Genomic DNA, 16,617 nt, shown 5'->3' with positions numbered 1-16,617 from the left:
AGGCCTTCCCCTGAGAAGGACATCAGAAGAGCCCTGCTGGGTCAGACCAGGGAGGGTCCATCTAGTCCAGCCTCCTGTCTCACAAAGTGGCCAACCAGTTCCTCTGGAGGGCCAACAACAGGGCAGAGAGGCCGAGGCCTTCCCCTGAGAAGAACCTCAGAAGAGCCTTGCTGGGTCAGAACAGGGAGGGTCCATCTAGTCCAGCCTCCTGTCTCACACAGTGGCCAACCAGTTCCTTTGTAGGTCCAACAACAGGGCACAGAGGCCGAGGCCTTCCCCTGAGAAGAACATCAGAAGAGCCCCACTGGATCAGACCAGGGAGGGTCCATCTAGTCCAGCCTCCTGTCTCACACAAAGGCCAACCGGTTCCTCTGTAGGTCCAACAACAGGGCAGAGAGGCCGAGGCCTTCCCCTGAGAAGAACCTCAGAAGAGCCCTGCTAGGTCAGACCAGGGAGGGTCCATCTAGTCCAGCCTCCTGTGTCACACAGTGGCCAACCAGTTCCTTTGTAGGTCCAACAACAGGGCAATGAGGCCGAGGCCTTCCCCTGAGAAGAACATCAGAAGAGCCCCACTGGATCAGATCAGGGAGGGTCCATCTAGTCTAGCTTCCTGTCTCACACAGTGGCCAACCAGTTCCTCTGTAGGTCCAACAACAGGGCAGAGAGGCTGAGGCCTTCCCCTAAGAAGAACATCAGAAGAGCCCTGCTGGATCAGACCAGGGAGAGTCCATCTAGTCCAGTCTCCTGTCTCACACAGTGGCCCACCAGTTCCTCTGGAGGGCCAACAACAGGGCAGAGAGGTTGAGGCCTTCCCCTGAGAAGAACATCAGAAGAGCCCTGCTGGGTCAGACCAGGGAGGGTCCATCTAGTCCAGCCTCCTGTCTCACAAAGTGGCCAACCAGTTCCTCTGGAGGGCCAACAACAGGCCAGAGAGGCCGAGGCCTTCCCCTGAGAAGAACCTCAGAAGAGCCCTGCTGGGTCAGAACAGGGAGGGTCCATCTAGTCCAGCCTCCTGTCTCACACAGTGGCCAACCACTTCCTCTGGAGGGCCAACAACAGGGCAGAGAGGCCGAGGCCTTCCCCTGAGAAGAACTTCAGAAGAGCCCTGCTGGGTCAGACCAGTGAGGGTCCATCTAGTCCAGCCTCCTGTCTCACACAAAGGCCAACCGGTTCCTCTGTAGGTCCAACAACAGGGCAGAGAGGCCGAGGCCTTCCCCTGAGAAGAACCTCAGAAGAGCCCTGCTAGGTCAGACCAGGGAGGGTCCATCTAGTCCAGCCTCCTGTGTCACACAGTGGCCAACCAGTTCCTTTGTAGGTCCAACAACAGGGCACAGAGGCCGAGGCCTTCCCCTGAGAAGAACATCAGAAGAGCCCCACTGGATCAGACCAGGGAGGGTCCATCTAGTCTAGCTTCCTGTCTCACACAGTGGCCAACCAGTTCCTCTGTAGGTCCAACAACAGGGCAGAGAGGCTGAGGCCTTCCCCTAAGAAGAACATCAGAAGAGCCCTGCTGGATCAGACCAGGGAGAGTCCATCTAGTCCAGTCTCCTGTCTCACACAGTGGCCAACCAGTTCCTCTGGAGGGCCAACAACAGGGCAGGGAGGCCGAGGCCTTCCCCTGAGAAGAACATCAGAAGAGCCCTGCTGGGTCAGACCAGGGAGGGTCCATCTAGTCCAGCCTCCTGTCTCACACAGTGGCCAACCAGTTCCTCTGTAGGTCCAACAACAGGGCAGAGAGGCTGAGGCCTTCCCCTAAGAAGAACATCAGAAGAGCCCTGCTGGGTCAGACCAGTGAGGGTCCATCCAGTCCAGCCTCCTGTCTCACACAGTGGCCAGGCAGTTCCTACCTAGTTCCGACTCCAGAAATATCTGGGGACTTTGGGGGGCGGAGCCAGGAGCAAGGGTCTCATAAGCATGATTGAACTCCAAAGGGGGTTCTGGCCATCACATTTAAAGGGACGGCACACCTTATAAATGCCTCCCCTCCGCTGGAAATAATGAAGGATAGGGGCACCTCCTTTGAGGGCTCATAGAATTGGATCACCTGGTCCAATCTTTTTGAAACTCGGTGGGGAGGCACATAAATTTTTATGCTGAAAATTTGGTGCCTCTACCTCAAAAAAGCAGCTCCCCACCAGAGCCTCCGATACCCACAGAACAATCCTCCATTATACTCTATGAAAATAGGTCTCCACAGGGGATAATGGAGTGCCCAGCAGACATTTCCTCCCCCTCCCATTTTCTGAAGCAGGGGGAGGGCCACCAAACCAGAGGATTTTCTGCCCCCACCTGGGGATTGGCAACCCTGTGCCCGGGGGGCGCTTGCCAACGCTACGAATTAAAGGAGCGTGGGGAGAGCTAGGAATCCGTCACCGGGACCCTGAATGAGATATCAGAGATGGGGGAAATTGAGTGGAAAAAAACCCGGCTGCCGGCTGGCCAAATCAGCACTGACAGCTGAGTAACTTCATTACGGCTAAGCTCCGCGGCAGGAGCTGCTAAAGGGGGTTTTCTGGCCTGGGAGGTGCAGAGAAAAGTGCTGGAAGCTAGACCCCGCCCCCCCCCCCAAAAAAACCCCAAGGCGATGGTAGCCAGCTCTCCCATTCTTGATCTGGATTGTGCAAAGAAGCTTTCTATCCAGAACGACCTCTGGTCCATCTAGCTCTGTATCCTTCTCTTGGGCTAGCTGTGGAAGACACTCCCCAAAATCTGTCCGCTGCGGTGTCTTGCGCTAAAAATGCTGGGGATCGAGCCTGGGACCTTCTTCCTAAGCAACTGGTCTTCAAGGGAGTAACAGCCTCTTCCCCTCTCACACCGGCAGACCGTTGGGTTCGTAAAACCCAGTGGCTTTCTTCCAGGAAGGGCCTCAGACAAGAGGGACATAAGAACATCAGAGAAGCCATGTCGGATTAGGCCAATGGCCCATCCAGTCTCTGTGTCACACAGTGGCCAAAAAAACCCAGGTGCTATCAGGAAGTCCATCAGTGGAGCCAGGACACTAGAAGCCCTCCCATTGTGGGCCCCCAAAGCACCAAGAATACAGAGCATCACTTGCCCCAGCCCTGTTGGATCAGCCCATCCAGTCCAACATTCTGTGGCACACAGTGGCTAAAAAAAACAGGTGCCATCAGGAGGTCCATCAGTGGGGCCAAGAAACTAGAAGTCCTCACCCTGTTGCCCCTCCCAAGTACCAAAAATACAGAGCATCACTTGCCCCAGACACATAAGAGAAGCCATGTTGGATCAGACCAATGGTCCATCCAGTCCAACACTCTGTGGCACACAGTGGCCAAAGAAACCAGGTGCCATCAGGAGGTCCATCAGTGGGGCCAGGACACTAGAAGTCTTCACCCTGTTGCCCCTCCCAAGCACCAAGAATACAGAACATCACTTGCCCCAGACAGAGTTCCAACAATATGCTGTGGTTAATAGCCATCGATGGACCTCTGCTCCAGATGTTTATCCAACCCCCTCTTTAAGCTGGCTATGCTTGCAGCCGCCGCCACCTCCTGTGGCAGTGAATTCCACGTGTTGATCTCCCTTTGGGTGAAGAAGGACTTCCTTTTATCCGTTCTAACCCGTCTGCAATTCCATTGAATGCCCACCAGTTCTCGTATTGCGAGAAAGGGAGAAAAGTACTTCTTTCTCCACCTTCTCTACCCCACGCCTCATCTTGTTCCCACATTAGATCTGCGGACTGGAGGGTAAAGCTGGGATCGGGTTGCCAACTCTGGTGTGGGGAATACCTGGAGGTTGGGGTGGTGGGGGCAGCGTTTGGAGAAGGGAGGGGTCTCACCAGGGAGCAATGCCCTCGAGTCCGCCCTCCAAAGCAACCTTTTTCTCCAGGGGAACTGGTCTCTGCAATCCAAAGAACAATTGTAATACAGGGAAATCTCCAGGCTCCACCTGGAGGCTGGCAAGCCTCTCACCGGCTTTCAGTCAACGTCAGTGTATTGCTAAGCCCTGTGGCGTTCGGCAGAGTTTCATCTTTGCCAGTTTTCTTCCTGAAGAATTGATCCTGGGGGGTTGCAACTGGGGCAGGGGGTTGTGGGGGTCTTTAGTCTCCCCTCTTGGCCTTTGAGACGTCAAGAGAGCATTTCCTTGGCCCATTCTCAGCCATGAGGACTAGAAACCTGCGTTTTCTGGTTTTTTTTGTCTTTTAGAAGTCCAACAGGTTTGAATGTTCCGGGCGAACAGCAGAATCTCCCTGCTGCTACTGTGCCTAAGGCCCCGATTCCAGCCAAGCGCCACTATATAAATCAGCTTTGCGGCATAAGGATTGCTCTTCTCCGGCCGGCTGGATGATTCGCCTGCTTTCTTTTGGTTAAAACAATTTTATTTGGTAACATATGGTAACAAATTATATTTCTTGCATCATTAATAACTTCTTTTATCTATCCCATATATTACTTTCTACCCACCCCTCCCCCCCGTTACTTGACCCCCGCCGGTGTTATTTACTTAAAGCACTAATGTTTAAAGGTACCCTGAACTAATAAAAACAAAAATTAATATTCTTTTTTCTAAGACTTAATCATTATCAAAAATTGTCCAATGTCCTTTCATTTTCCACTCTTTTTCTACATATCTTCTGAACTTTGTCCACTCCATCTTAAAAACTTCTAAATCATAGTCTCTTAACTTTCTTGTTAATTTGTCCATTTGACTCCGTGTCATAACTTTTACAATCCAATCCCATTTCTCTGGTATTTTTTCTTGCTTCCACAACTGCGTATATAATGTCCTAGCAGCTGAGAGCAAGTACCAAATTATAGTTCTATCTTCTTTTGGAAATTTTTCCATTTGTAATCCCAACAGAAAAGTCTCTGCAACTTTCTTAAATTCATATCCCAAGATCCTAGAAATTTCTTGTTGAAAAGAGCAAACAGAAAAAGTTCTGCTTGGAGACAACGAAAAATTAATTTCAAAATTATATAAATTACTTTTAAAATGGTCTACGGAAGATGAAGTAGTGAAATCTCAAATGATTAAGTGGGCAATTAATGTAAATAAAGAAATACAGATGGAAACTTGGGAATATTTGTGGAAGAACTCTATGAAGCTTTCGACGTGTCATAGTATTAAAGAGAAGTGTTGTAAAATGATGTATAGATGGTATATGGCTCGTAAGAAATTGGCAAAGATGAATAATAAGATGCCAGACAGATGTTGGAAATGTAAAAAACATGAAGGTTCTTTCTACCATATGTGGTGGACTTGTGAAAGAGCAAAAAAGTATTGGCAGATGATTCGCCTGCTTTCTTGCATTTCTCTGTCCCCCATCCAAGAAGCTCAGGGCGGAGGAGGAGGAGGAGGAGAAGAGGAGGAGAAGGAGAAGAGGAGGAGGAAGAGAAGGAGGAGGAGGGAAAGGAGGAAGAGAGGAGGAGAAAAAGGAGAAGAGGAGAAAGAGAAGGAGGAGGAGAGGAGAAAAAGAAGGAGAGGTGGAAGAGGAAGAGAGGAGAAGGAGAAAAAGGAGAAGAGGAGGAGGAGGAGGAAAAAAGGAGGAGAGGGGGAGGAGAAAAAGGAGAAGAGGAGGGAGAGGAGGAAGAGAAGATGAAAAGGAGGAGAAAAAGGAGGAAGAGGAAGAGGGGGTGGAGAGGAGGAGGAGAAAAAGGAGGAGGAGAGGAGGAAGAGAGGAGAAGGAGGAGAAAAAAGAGAAGGAGAAGAGGAGGAGGAGGAAAAAAGGAGAGGAGGAGAAAAGGAAGAGGAGGGAGAGGAAGAAGAGGATGAGAAGGAGGAGAGAAGGAGAAAAAGGGGGAAGAGGAAGAGAGGAGGAGGAGAAAAAGGAGGAGGAGAGGAGGAAGGGAGAAGGAGAAAAAAGAGGAGAAGAGGAGGAGGAGAAAAAGGAGAAGAGGAGGGAGAAGAGGAAGAGAGGATGAGAAGGAGGAGAGGAGGAGGGAGAGGAGAAAAAGGGCAGGCCATTGGCCTGCTCCAACGTGGCTTTTCTTCTGTTCTCTTACCTGGAGGTTGGCAAAAAACCACCCAGAAGCTGCTTGTTGACCCTTAATCTGCCGTCTCACCCTTTCCAGAACCTGCCGTCTCAGCCTTTGCCCGGTGGCCGAGCCGCCTGCCTCCTCTCTCAGCTTGCAAATAATCAAAACCATAAACCCCAAAACCCCTTTTCCTCCCCCCCCCCCTTGAACTTGGGTGGCTCCTATCAAAGTCGCTTTTTGCTTGGAAAAAAGCACGGCTCTCCTTTCGTCCCGGAAGCCCCTAACGAACCAGGCTTAACGGGGCAGAAGATCACAGGACCAGCACGAGCCGTGTGGTGTTGGCGAGGCAACTGGGAGATGATTCAGCCGTGGTGGAAAAGGGAGCCTCCCTTGATTAAAATGTTTCTCTGGCGATGGATTGTGGGAGGGGGAGGGCATGAAAGCTGGGCCCCGGCTTTCCAGAAAAGCTGGTTGTGTTCCATCCCACAGCCCCGGTTCCTGGGGAGATCCCTGAGGCAGCTGTGGCTGATTAAAAGGGCTGCAGAGAAGAGCTTCTTGACGTCTGTGATCCTGGGAGGCCGCTGACAGACGGCTGGGAGGCCGGCCGGGCTCTTTATCGCATCACAAAACGGAACCAGCCTGCAGGTTCTTCAGCTCAATCTGTCAGTGGCCGGGATGTTTGGCAGCGTTTCCTTACAGTGGGGAAAGGGCATGGGGCACCTTTTGGAATACTCATTTGGAAGACTGTGTACAATTCTGGTCACGGCACCTCAAGAAGGATATTATAGCATTGGGGAAAGTGCAGAAAAGGGCAACTAGAAGGATTAAAGGGTTGGAACGCTTTCCCTATGAAGAAAGGTTGAAACGCTTGGGGCTCTTTAGCTTGGAGAAACGTCGACTGCGGGGTGACATCACAGAGGTTTACAAGATTATGCATGGGATGGAGAAAGTAGAGAAAGAGGTACTTTTCTCCCTTTCTCACAATACAAGAACTCGTGGGCATTCGATGAAATTGCTGAGCAGTCAGATTAAACGGAAGTTCTTCTTCACCCAAAGGGTGATTAACATGTGGAATTCACTGCCAGAGGTGGTGGCAGCTACAAGCATAGAGAGCTTCAAGAGGGGATGGGATAAAAATATGGAGCAGAGGTCCATCAGTGGCTATTAGCCACAGTGTGTGTGTGTGTGTGTGTGTGTGTATAGTGGCCACTGTGTGACACAGATTGTTGGACTGGAGGGGCCATTGGCCTGATCCAACATGGCTTCTCTTATGTTCTTATGGATGGCTCAGCTGGGATTCGGCCTTCAAGCCTTGGGTTGCCGGCTCTGTGTTCGAAAGCTCTGGGAGGTTTGTTGGGGAGGGGGGAGCTGAGGACATAATATGAACATCTGAAGCTGCCTTCTACTGAATCAGACCCTCCTGGGCCCATCAAAGTCAGTCTTGTCTACTCAGACTGGCAGCGGCTCTCCAGGGTCTCAAGCTGAGGTTTTTCAAGTCTACTTGCCTGGACTCTTTTTAGTTGGAGATGCTGGGAATTGAACCTGGGACCTCCTGCTTACCAAGCAGATGCTCTACCACTGAGCCACTGTCCCTCCGCAAAGATTATGAACATATGAAGCTGCCTTATACTGAATCAGATCCTCGGTCCATCCAAGTCAGTCTTGTCTACTCAGACTGGCAGCGGCTCTCCAGGGTCTCAAGCTGAGGTTTTTTATGTCTACTTGCCTAGACCCTTTTGAGTTGGAGATATGGGGGATTGAACCTGGGACCTTCTGCTTACCCAGCAGATGCTCTACCACTGAGACACCGTCCCTCCCCTAACTGGCAGCGGCTCTCCAGGGTCTCAAGCAGAGGTTTTTCACACCTACTTGCCTGGACCCTTTTGAGTTGGAGATGCCAGGGATTGAACCTGGGACCTTCTGCTTACCAAGCAGATGCTCTGCCACTGAGCCACCATCCCTCGCAAGGAAGGCGGGGTTAGGGGAGTGGCCTCAGTGGCCTACGGGGCTTTTTTTAGCAGGAAGGCACAGGAACGCCGTTCCGGCTGGCTTGGTGTCAAGGGGTGTGGCCTAGTACACAAATGAGCTCCTGCTGGGCTTTTTCTACCAAAAAAGCCCTGCGTGAAACAATGGTTTCACAATAGGGTTGCCAGGTCCGATTCAAGAAATATCAGGAGACATTGAGGTGGAGACCGATTCTCACAAGGTTTTATGGATAATTGATCTGTGAGTATCTGGGGCTCCGGGTGAGCTATTTTTTGAGGTAGATGCACCAACTTTGTAGCATAGCATCCAGTGCCTCTCCTCAAAATACCCTCCAAGTTTTAAAAGGATTGGACCAAGGGATCCAATTCTATGAGCTGCCAAAGAAGGTGCCCCTGTCCATTATTTCCAATGGATGGAAGCCATTGAAAAGGTGTGCGGTCCCTTTATATGTGATGGCCAGAACTCCCTTTGGAATTCAGTTATGCTTGTCACATGCTCCTGGCTCCACCCCCAATGCCTCCTGGCCCCACCCCCAAAGTCTCCTGGCAGCTTCCCTTCAGTCACACAGAGAAGAGATTTGTGCTGTGATGGCCGCTGCTACCAAAGCAATATATATATATATATATATTTTTTTAAAAAAAAAAAAATCTGCACTGCCAATCAAATCTCCAGTGGCCAATCTAAGGCCTTGCTAGGCAAAAGCCCCGCCTGGCTCTGCCCACTTTCTAAAATCATTTGCTGGGTCCCAGGAAAGGAGCCCCGTGGCGCAGAGCGGTAAAGCTGCAGTCCGAGCTCTCTGCCCATGACCTGAGTTCGATCCCGGCGGAAGCTGGGTTCAGGTTGCCGGCTTGAGGTTGACTCAGCCTTCCATCCTCCCGAGGTCGGTCAAAGGAGTACCCAGCTTGCTGGGGGTGGGGGGAAGTGTAGAGGACTGGGGAAGGCCATGGCAAAGCACCCCGTGAAAAGTGTGCCGTGAAAAAGTCGTGATGTGACATCACCCCAGAGTCGGAAACGAATGGTGCTTGGATGCATGGGATGATGCCTGGGATGGAGAAAGTAGAGAAAGAAGTCCTTTTCTCCTTTTCTTACAATGCAAGAACTCGTGGGCATTCGATGAAATTGCTGAGCAGTCGGGTTAGAATGGATAAAAGGAAGTCCTTCTTCACCCACAGGGTGATTAACACGTGGAATTCACTGCCACAGGAGGTGGTGGCAACTGCAAGCATAGCGAGCTTTAAGAGGGGATTGGATAAAAATATGGGGCAGAGGTCCATCAATGTGTGTGTGTGTGTATTGGCCACTGTGTGATACAGAGTGTTGGACTGGATGGGCCATTGGCCTGATCCAACATGGCTTCTCTTATGTTCTTATGTGACACAGAGTGTTGGACTGGATGGGCCATTGGCCTGATCCAACATGGCTTTTCTTATGTTCTTATGAGACACAGAGTGTTGGACTGGATGGGCCATTGGCCTGACTCAACAGGGCTTCTCTTATGTTCTTATGAGTCACAGAGTGTTGGACTGGAGGGGCCATTGGCCTGATCCAACATGGCTTCTCTTATGTTCTTATGAGACACAGAGTGTTGGACTGGAAGGGCCACTGGCCTGATCCAACACGGCTTCTCTTATGTTCTTATGAGACACAGAGTGTTGGACTGGAGGGGCCACTGGCCTGATCCAACATGGCTTCTCTTATGTTCTTATGTTCTTGCACAGGGGACTACCTTTAAGAAAGGTGTGAGCAGGTGTTGTGGCATCCACGGGTACCAGGCTTCTAGGCCGAATAATCCTTAGCAGCTGCATTTCCCCAAATATAGTGATGCTTTCCACCCTGCCCTTTTGGGCCCGGGCAAGCCTCCAACGTCACCCTCCCTTCTACTTTCCCGTGATCCTGAAATGCTCCCCGGCCGGGGACTTTGCCTGCAAATCTGTACGGGTCCGAGCGACAGATGGAAGGATTTACTATCGATTTTAAGGCAGGTGTGGCTTTGGAGCTGCTAAAAGGCTTCTGCACAGAAATCCGCGCCCTCGTTCAAATGGCATGTTTCGGATGTCAGATTGGAGAGTCCCCTAAAATGCTCGGGCTTGGCAGTCCAATTCGCCCTCTTCAGTTTTGTGAAGTCTCACTCTAGATCTAGTAGCCTATTGATGTAGTAAAAAAAAGAAGACTCAAGAAGACTGCAGATTTATACCCCACCCTTCTCTCTGAACTCAGAGAGGCTTATCATCTCCTATATCTTCTCCCCTACAACAGACACCCTGTGAGGTGGGTGGGGCTGAGAAAGCTCTCCCAGCAGCTGCCCTTTCAAGGACAACCTCTGCCAGAGCTCTGGCTGACCCAAGGCCATTCCAGCAGCTGCAAGTGGAGGAGTGGGGAATCAAACCTGGTTCTCCCAGATGAGAAGAAGAAGACGACTGCAGATTTATACTCCGCTCTTCTCTCTGAATCAGAAACTCAGAGCGGCTTACGATCTCCTATATCTTCTCCCCCCATAACAGACACCCTGTGAGGTGAGTGGGGCTGAGAGGGCTCTCCCAGCAGCTGCCCTTTCAAGGACAACCTCTGCCAGAGCTCTGGCTGACCCAAGGCCATTCCAGCAGCTGCAAGGGGAGGAGTGGGGAATCAAACCTGGTTCTCCCAGATGAGAAGAAGAAGATGACTGCAGATTTATATTCCGTCCTTCCCTCTGAATCAGAGACTCAGAGCGGCTTACAATCTCCTATATCTTCTCCCCCCACAATAGACACCCCGTGAGGTGGGTGGGGCTAAGAAGACAACCTCTGCCAGAGCTCTGGCTGACCCAGGGCCATTCCAGCAGCTGCAAGTGGAGGAGTGGGGAATCAAACACGGTTCTCCCAGATAAGAGTCCGCACACTTAACCACTACACCAAACTAGATCTAATGAGTTATGCTAATGAGCTCCACAACCTCTTTTTCTACAAAACAAACTCCTGTGTCCTGTGGAACCACCAGCTACTGGGGAACCACGCCCAATATTATTTCCTTTATTTCAACATTTTTAAACCTGCTTTCCTCGTGGGACTCCCAGCTATCCTGGCGAGGAGACACTGTCTTTGAGGTTCCCCGGCCTGCGGAGTTAATAACAAAAACTCTCCACCCAATCTTTGAAGTCCATCCTCGCCCACAAGTCGAGCGCGTGCAACCTGGTCAATGAGAAAAAAAAAACTGGGGCAGGTACCCTTCAAAGCCCAGACACCTGTGTAGTTGTCCGGACTAAACGGCTAGCAGGGAGGGACGCGTGCGGGAAGGGAGCTGGCAAGCGCGAGGACGGCTGAGAAGACTGAGATCAAGGGATTCGCAGCCTTCTCCGGGCTCACGATGCTGCGGCCGACAGCTTGCTTTTAATCCCCCTCGGCGTGACCCCGGACAACTGGATCGAAATGGCAGGATTAGGACCCGATTCGGTGCTCGGCGGCTTCGGCCACCACCTGTCTGCTTAGCGAGGGAAGAAGATGAGAATAAGAACATAAGAACATAAGAGAAGCCATGTTGGATCAGGCCAGTGGTCCCTCCAGTCCAACCCTCTGTGTCACATAAGAACATAAGAGAAGCCCTGTTGGATCAGGCCAGTGGCCCCTCCAGTCCAACCCTCTGTGTCACATAAGAACATAAGAGAAGCCATGTTGGATCAGGCCAGTGGCCCCTCCAGTCCAACACTCTGTGTCACATAAGAACATAAGAGAAGCCCTGTTGGATCAGGCCAACGCCCCATCCAGTCCAACACTCTGTGTCACATAAGAACATAAGAGAAGCCATGTTGGATCAGGCCACTGGCCCATCCAGTTCAGCACTCTGTGTCACATAAGAACATAAGAGAAGCCCTGTTGGATCAGGCCAGTGGCCCCTCCAGTCCAACACTCTGCGTCACATAAGAACATAAGAGAAGCCATGTTGGATCAGGCCAGTGGCCCCTCCAGTCCAACACTCTGTGTCACATAAGAACATAAGAGAAGCCCTGTTGGATCAGGCCAGTGGCCCCTCCAGTCCAACCCTCTGTGTCACATAAGAACATAAGAGAAGCCATGTTGGATCAGGCCAACGCCCCATCCAGTCCAACACTCTGTGTCACATAAGAACATAAGAGAAGCCATGTTGGATCAGGCCACTGGCCCATCCAGTTCAGCACTCTGTGTCTCATAAGAACATAAGAGAAGCCCTGTTGGATCAGGCCAATGGCCCATCCAGTCCAACATTCTGTGTCACACAGCGGCCAAATATATATATATATATATATATATATATATATATATATATATATATATATATATATATACACACACACACACACACACACATACACACTGTGGCTAATAGCCACTGATGGACCTCTGCTCCATATTTTTATCTAACCCCCTCTTGAAGGTGGCCGTGTCCTGCCAACTGCCGGATTGGTTTGTGTGCAGGAGGGCAAAAATCCCATCCAGGGTAGGAGGAGATTTCGTCTCCAGTTAGGCAAGGCGACAGAGCAACACTCCTTCTGAGCTGGAGTCCTGGGAGCAAAAATTCTACTTCGTGAGCGACTGGCATTAAAGTTGCGAGCTGCTGGGGGGCCCTTTTTTCCCGAGCTAAGAAGGCTCACCCGTGTGAGCCAGAGGCTAAAAAACTAGGCTTCCCGATCCCCAGGTCCCAGCGGGGGATCCCCCGGTTTTACAGGCTTCCCCCCCTCCCCCAGCCAGCTGGCCGGCGGGGGAAGCTCCACCCCCACAGCCATTATGCACCTCCAGGAACGATTCCCATAGGAAATGATGGGGAATTGATCCGCGGGTGTCAGGGGCTCTGGGGGGGCTGTTTTTTGAGTTAGAGGTGCCAAATTTTCTGTATAGCATCTAGTGCCTCTCCCCAAAGTCCCTCCCAAGTTTCAAAAGGATTGGACCAGGGGGTCCAATTCTATGAGCCCCAAAAGAAGGTGCCCCTATCCTTCATTATTTTCTATGGAAGGAAGGCATTCTAAAAGGTGTGCTGTCCCTTTAAATGTGATGGCCAGAACTCCCTTGGAGTTCAATTATGTTTGTCACACCCTTGCTCCTGGCTCCTCCCCCAATGTCTCCTGGCTCCACCCCCAAAGTCTCCTGGCTCCACCCCCAAAGTCCCCAGATATTTCTTGAATTGGATTTGGCAACCCTATAAAAAACAGTGAGGTGGCTCACACTAACTCAGCTTAGAGAGAATACTGGCGTGAACAGAAATTCCTTCCTTTAAAGAAAAACCCTGAAAATGTTTTTAACTAGGATTGAACGGAAGGAAGGAAGGAAGGAAGGAAGGAAGGAAGGAAGGAAGGAAGGAAGGAAGGAAGGAAGGAAGGAAGGAAGGAAGGAAGGAAGGAAGGAAGGAAGGAAGGAAGGAAGGAAGGAAGGAAGGAAGGAAGGAGAGGGATAGAGAGGTGGAAAGAAAGCAACTTTAACTTTAAATGCATTCTCTAAACTGCTGGCTGGCTTGGCTTGGAGAAGTGATTTAAAAAGACATATACCTTCTCCAAGCTAACCTACATCATGGTGGGGGCTTCAAGAGCCTTAGAATATGAAGTGAAAGAGCCACAGAGTGTTGGAGTCTCTGCCCTGTTGTTGGCCCTTCAGAGGAACCGGCTGGCCACTGTGTGAGACAGGAGGCTGGACTAGATGGACCCTCCCTGGTCTGACCCAGCAGGGCTCTTCTGATGTTCTTCTCAGGGGAAGGCCTCAGCCTCTCTGCCCTGTTGCTGGCCCTCCAGAGGAACTGGCTGGCCACTGTGTGAGACAGGAGGCTGGACTAGATGGACCCTCCCTGGTCTGACCCAGCAGGGCTCTTCTGATGTTCTTCTCAGGGGAAGGCCTCAGCCTCTCTGCCCTGTTGCTGGCCCTCCAGAGGAACTGGCTGGCCACTGTGTGGGACAGGAGGCTGGACTAGATGGACCCTCCCTGGTCTGATCCAGCAGGGCTCTTCTGAGGTTCTTCTCAGGGGAAGGCCTCGGCCTCTCTGCCCTGTTGTTGGCCCTCCAGAGGAACTGGCTGGCCCCTGGACTAGATGGAGCCTCCCCGGTCTGATCCATCTTCTGATGTTCTTATGTTCAGTTGCAGAGTCAGAAGGTTCATATGATCAAGGAGGGACAATAAGGGAGCTTTCCTCCCCAGGATCATGAGGTGGCATCATGGGGTTTGAAAAACAAGCACCCGGGCAGCAAACATGACTCGCGCTCCCGATCGGCTGCCTTCGGCTCAGTCTCTTGAGCGGTTGCCTCTTGTTCCCAACAAAAGCAACCCTTTGAGAGCCCCATAGCTGCCAAATCAGCGAAGCTGTTGTATTTTGGGGCCTGCGGATGTTGTGATCAAAATGAAATCAAAGATGTGCCAAATCAACCAGGCAACAGTCCTGACTAGCTTGATTCGGCAGCCCTGAACATCTGCAGCTAAAGTGCAGCACAGAACAGAGGAACATGCAAAAAAGGACCAAAGCTTGGAGCCCACAATTTAATAACATAAGAGAAGCCCTGTTGGATCAGGCCAGTGGCCCTTCCAGTCCAACACTCTTGTGTCACATAAGAACATAAGAGAAGCCCTGTTGGATCAGGCCAGTGGCCCCTCCAGTCCAACACTCTGTGTCACATAAGAACATAAGAGAAGCCATGTTGGATCAGGCCAATGACCCCTTCAATCCAACACTCTGTGTCACATAAGAACATAAGAGAAGTCATGTTGGATCAGGCCAGTGGCCCATCCAGTCCAACACTTTGTGTCACATAAGAACATAAGAGAAGCCCTGTTGGATCAGGCCAATGGCCCCTCCAGTCCAACACTCTGTGTCACAGAAGAACATAAGAGAAGCCCTGTTGGATCAGGCCAATGGCCCCTCCAGTCTAACACTCTGTGTCACAGAAGAACATAAGAGAAGCCATGTTGGATCAGGCGAATGGCCCCTCCAGTCCAACACTCTGTGTCACAGAAGAACATAAGAGAAGCCATGTTGGATCAGGCGAATGGCCCCTCCAGTCCAACACTCTGTGTCTCATAAGAACATCAGAGAAGCCATGTTGGATCAGGCCAGTGGCCACTCCAGTCCAACACTCTGTGTCCCATAAGAACATAAGAGAAGCCATGTTGGATCAGGCCAGTGGCCCCTCCAGTCCAACACTCTGTGTCACATAAGAACATAAGAGAAGCCCTGTTGGATCAGGCCAGTGGCCCATCCAGTCCAACACTCTGTGTCTCATAAGAACATAAGAGAAGCCATGTTGGATCAGGCCAATGACCCCTTCAATCCAACACTCTGTGTCACATAAGAACATAAGAGAAGCCATGTTGAATCAGGCCAGTGGCCCATCCAGTCCAACACTTTGTGTCACATAAGAGAAGCCCTGTTGGATCAGGCCAATGGCCCCTCCAGTCCAACACTCTGTGTCACAGAAGAACATAAGAGAAGCCCTGTTGGATCAGGCCAATGGCCCCTCCAGTCCAACACTCTGTGTCACAGAAGAACATAAGAGAAGCCATGTTGGATCAGGCGAATGGCCCCTCCAGTCCAACACTCTGTGTCACAGAAGAACATAAGAGAAGCCATGTTGGATCAGGCCAATGGCCCCTCCAGTCCAACACTCTGTGTCTCATAAGAACATCAGAGAAGCCATGTTGGATCAGGCCAGTGGCCACTCCAGTCCAACACTCTGTGTCCCATAAGAACATAAGAGAAGCCATGTTGGACCAGGCCAGTGGCCCCTCCAGTCCAACACTCTGTGTCACATAAGAACATCAGAGAAGCCAAGTTGGATCAGGCCAGTGGCCCATCCAGACCAACACTCTGTGTCACATAAGAACATAAGAGAAGCCATGTTGGATCAGGCCAATGGCCCCTCCAGTCCAACACTCTGTGTCTCATAAGAACATCAGAGAAGCCATGTTGGATCAGGCCAGTGGCCACTCCAGTCCAACACTCTGTGTCCCATAAGAACATAAGAGAAGCCATGTTGGATCAGGCCAGTGGCCCATCCAGTCCAACACTCTGTGTCACATAAGAACATCAGAGAAGCCATGTTGGATCAGGCCAGTGGCCCATCCAGTCCAACACTCTGTGTCTCATAAGAACATAAGAGAAGCCATGTTGGATCAGGCCAATGGCCCCTCCAGTCCAACACTCTGTGTCACATAAGAATATAAGAGAAGCCATGTTGGATCAGGCCAATGGCCCATCCAGTCCAACACTCTGTGTCTCATAAGAACATAAGAGAAGCCAGGGTCAATGGCCCCTCCAGTCCAACACTCTGTGCCACACAGTGGCCAAAACTAAGGGGCCATCAGGAAGTTCACCAGTGGGGCCAGTACACTAGAAGCCCTCCCGCTGTGCCCCCCCAAGCCGCAAGAATACAGAGCATCACTACCCCAGACAGAGAGTGTCATCTATACCCTGTGGCTAATAGCCACTGATGGACCTCTGCTCCAGATGTTCATCTAATATGTCATGGGAACCCACCGGGTAACCTTGGTGGCGGTCAGTCTAATCCACCTCACAGGGTTGTTGTGAGAATAAAATGAAGGTTGTTGTGAGGGGGAAAAATCTGCTTTGGGTTCCTCTTGGGGAGAACGGCGAGTTATGAACAAAGTCAAAAAATAAATGAGAAGGTTTTAAAGAAGAAGATGATATTGGATTTATATTCCGCCCTCCACTCCGAAGAGTTTCAGAGCGGCTCACAATCTCCTTTCCCTTCCTC

General features: G+C 51.0%; 1 protein-coding gene across 1 annotated transcript in view; it reads right to left on the bottom strand.

The window, feature by feature from the left end:
- SEMA6C (semaphorin 6C) overlaps positions 1 to 16,398 on the bottom strand; it is a 292,500-nt gene extending 276,102 nt beyond the window's left edge. The window contains exon 1 of the mRNA XM_060256363.1: positions 16,388 to 16,398. The gene's annotated coding sequence lies outside the window, so the exon portion shown is untranslated. The remainder of the gene's footprint in view (positions 1 to 16,387) is intronic.
- Between the last annotated feature and the right edge of the window lie 219 nt (positions 16,399 to 16,617).

The sequence above is a fragment of the Heteronotia binoei genome, chromosome 1 (assembly GCF_032191835.1).
Source record: "Heteronotia binoei isolate CCM8104 ecotype False Entrance Well chromosome 1, APGP_CSIRO_Hbin_v1, whole genome shotgun sequence".
NCBI classification, from domain to species: Eukaryota; Metazoa; Chordata; class Lepidosauria; order Squamata; family Gekkonidae; genus Heteronotia; species Heteronotia binoei.
Note: the sequence above shows the minus strand (reverse complement) of the source record. Positions and strands in the feature narration are given on the sequence as shown.